Here is a 4086-nt window from a genome sequence, read left to right as displayed (position 1 = left end):
TTAGAAAATATATCGTAAAAAGCTAAGATATATTTGACGTCTCCAGAGCTTGCTGGATGCGGTCCACTGACGTCAGTACACAGAATTTCCAGGGGTTTACTCGGTAAAATAGAATGTAAATTGTTTTTGTGGATAAATTCTGAGGTTTTGATTTTTGACATATGACACATGTTTTCAGTTCCCTGTAAATTTTTCTTCTCATATTGCTAAAGTAACAGTATGTGCTGAGCTTTGCCAAACACTTTTCGTCCCATAATGACCCCAAACTAACTGTGTGTGCCAAATCAAATTACGTTCAGACTCTTTGGGAATGCATACACACCAGTTAGTAGCATTTGGATGTCGTCGATAAAATAATACATCATTGTGTAACTTGTAATACTTAGTCAAAGGATGATTGTGTTTTTCTACCAGTAATGTTATTATCTTATACCAGTGAGGATCAGATTTTTGTAATTTAGCCATGTTTCTGCACATGTCAATATAATATTTGTGATACTGCTTGTCTTGAATTAAGAGAATCCTATAGTCATTTATATTTTCTAAGTCACTGTTGGTTTCATTCATACCTTGTGGAAGTCTAGACAAAGCGTCAGCAATGGTGTTGTCCTTACCTTTTATGTACTTAATTTAAAAAGAGTAGTTCTGAAGAGTAACTGCCCATCATGATAGTCTAGGATGTACAAGTTTACAAGTTAACAAAAATGTCAGGGCCTGGTGATCGGTATAAATTACTGTATGTTTTCCAAATAAATAATAATTGAATTTCTTAAATGCCCAGACTATGGAAAGTGTTTCTAACTCAGTAGTGGAGTATGTACGCTCACATTCACTTAGAGTAAGACTTGCAAAACCAATAATTCTTGTATGTTCCTTTTCTTTATTCTTTACAACTTGAAATAAGCAACAGCCCAAGCCAGAACATGAAGCGTCACAAGTCATACAAAAATCTAAATTGAAATCTGGATGGCTCAATATGTTTGCATTCACTAAAGCATGTTTGATTGTATTAAAGTCATTCTGGCACTGTTCCGACCAGATCCAAACTTGATTCTTTCTGAGTAGATTTAGCAGATGTTTACTGTTCAAAAGTGGTTGTGATAAAAAACGTCTGAAAAATGAACATAGCCCAAGGAATGATTTTAACTGCTTTTTTGTTCGAGGGCTAGGAAAGTTTCTGATAGCATCTAATTTACTGGGATCAGGACGTATGCCCTGTGAATTAATGATATGTCCTAAATATTTTATTTCACTGCAACCAAATTTTGATTTTCTAAGATTGGCTGTGACTCCAGCTTGTGCAAATTTTTCTAAAATTCTTTGAAGTGTGTCAATGTGTTCATTCCAAGACTGTGTAGCTATCAGTATATCATCTACATAGTGTGTGACTGTCTCAACTAAATCATCGCCAAGCACGGTATCCAGGGCTGTAATGAATACTCCAGAACTGACATTCAATCCGAATGGTAGAACACAAAACTGATAGGTTCGCCCCCCCCAATATAAATGCAGTATATTTACGAAAATCAGGAGTGATACCTACTTGCCAAAATGATTTAGCGAGATCTATTGTGGAAAAATATTTTGCATCTAGAAATTTCTGTAATTCCTCTTCTAAATTTTCGGGTTTTGTGCGAACCGGTAAAATTATTTCATTAATTGCTCGTGCGTCTAACACTAGCCTAATGCTACCATTTGGTTTTTTGACAACAAGTAGAGGACTACAGTAAGGTGAGGTGGATGGTTCAATGACCTTCCAGTCTAACATTTGTTTTAGTTCTTGCCACACAGCAGGTCGTTGAGATAACGGTACGTTATATGTCTTGTGGTAGAAGATCTTGTGAGGCTTAACTTCAATCTTGTACAAATACGTGTTGATAACACGTAATCGTTTGGTAAAAACTTGTAAATATTTGGATAACACTTCCTGTAGTTTCATACGTTCATGTACACTGACAGCTGTAGCTTCATTTATCTTAAGATCAAGCAATGTTTTCAAATCCATTAGCTCTGTGTCAGATGAGTGTGCTTGCATGTCTTGAATGTCATTGTCAAGTACTAACTGAACCTTGTATCCTGTACAGTGTTTGTCATGCTTTAGAGTTCTCCTGTCCAAATCAATAATAATTACACTGCCTTTATCATTTAAAATACATTTACCTTTGGAGAAGTCTATAATGCAGTCCTTCTCGCTCATAATATCTAATCCTAATATGCAATTTGTCACAAGGTTTTGTTAAACCAGGAATGGCCATTGTACGGTTCCATTACCTATTTTAATGTTTACAAAAACTTGCTTCTTAACCCTACATGACTTATTACCTAGAGCAGTAGTTATTTTACAGTTTTGGGCGGGAAACTCAGGCACAGGCTCCAATTCACACATCTTTTTATAGAAATTAAAAGACAAAACGCTCACAGCTGCACCTGTATCTAAGATAATAGTAGTTGGAATCCCACCTACTACACCAGTAGTAGATGCTAAAACAATTTCATTTGTGTTTGAACGACATTGTGTACTGTCTTGCAAAAGTTCATCTGATATATTCTCATTGTGGTTGTATCTTACAAATAAAACAGGTAGTTTTTGTTTAGAATTATTAGGCAAATCAATATTTTGTTGTTCAATGGTGGTGTCAAATAACTGATTAACATTGAAGTCGCCCCTCCAAGAATTCTTCAGCCACGACCCGGGGCATAGAAGTGACTGTTTCTAGTTTGTTGGATTAGCATTTGTATTAGGTACTGACAGAGATTGAGGTTGTGTATCAGGTGTCACTTCTATTATATTCACATTCGGATATTGCCTGTTATGATCTCCAAACTTTTGCGGTTGTTGTTGCAGTTGCGCATTATGACTTACCTGTCGGTCGTAAGGTAGGCCCCAATTTTGTCCTGGTGGCTGCTGTGGTATAGCAGTGTTTGAATGAAAGTAGTGATCGCTACGAGTCCAGCCTTGATGCTGTCTTGGCTCGTAGTTATTATTGTTTCTGTTTCTGTTTTTGTTGTTATATTTATATCCGTTGTTATTACCGCGGTGGCTTTTGTATGGATTGCCGCATGAAGTGTTATTACTGTTGTAACTGTTGTTTGTATTGAAGTACGCGTGTTGATTTTGATTTCCGTATTGAGACGGCATGTGAGTTTGCTGTTTTTGCTGTACCGCGTATCCAACTGTCGGCGCGCCAGAATTGAGTTGGCAAGCCTGCATGTTTTGCATACCACTAGTATAAACATTGTGGCTGCTGTTTTGCCGCGCGAAGCGCTGATCTTCTAGTAACATGTTAACCGAATCTAAAGCTGTTAAAAAATAATCTGGATCGTCATCCGGAATATGTAAGAGTTTTTCTTTAATGTTGAAAGGCAATTTGGCGTTCAACGCACGGAGTATATCACGTGTTGCGACTGGTTCGTCCAAAAAATGTCCCATGTTCAAGTATTTTTTCAAAATATCTGCGTAAGTTACCATTTTTACTGTTAAAAGTTTCAGGTTCTAAAATTTGTCTTCTGAGTCGCTCCTGGACGGATTGCGACCAGAATTTGTTCAGAAAGGCACGCTCAAACTCACTGTACGTGGTACATACGTCAGCTTGACTGTATGCCCAGACAGCTGCATCGCCTTGGATGTAACCGACAATATATGAAATCTTTTTCCGGTCACTCCAAGTGCGTGGAAATGCGTTACTAAAAGATTTAAGGAAAATCACCGGATGAATGGTTCGTTTTTCTGGGATAAAAGTCTGAAATTGCCTGTGTTTCATTAAGCTTTCTTCTTCCTTTGCATTATGATATGGATTTGTTCCACTGTAATTACTGTAATGCTCAGATGGCGGGTAATTACGATAATGTTGCTGTGGTTTACCATGATAATAGCTTGTGTTTGTGTTTGCACGACGTGGTATGTGTTGTTGTCGTGGTGTGTTTTGTTCTTGTTAGTGGTGGGCAGGAAATCGCGTATCTGTTAGAAATCACAGTGACTGAGAAGTCACAGATATCACAGTAGCAACTTTACAGAATCTAACTGCGATTTCAGTCACAGTTAGCAGTCGCAATAAGTATTTCACATTCAGAGACGTGAGCCATCTA

The sequence above is a fragment of the Schistocerca nitens genome, chromosome 1, assembly GCF_023898315.1.
Source record: "Schistocerca nitens isolate TAMUIC-IGC-003100 chromosome 1, iqSchNite1.1, whole genome shotgun sequence".
In the NCBI taxonomy this organism is placed as follows: Eukaryota; Metazoa; Arthropoda; class Insecta; order Orthoptera; family Acrididae; genus Schistocerca; species Schistocerca nitens.
The sequence above is the reverse complement of the archived record's forward strand: the minus strand, read 5'-3'. Positions refer to the sequence as shown.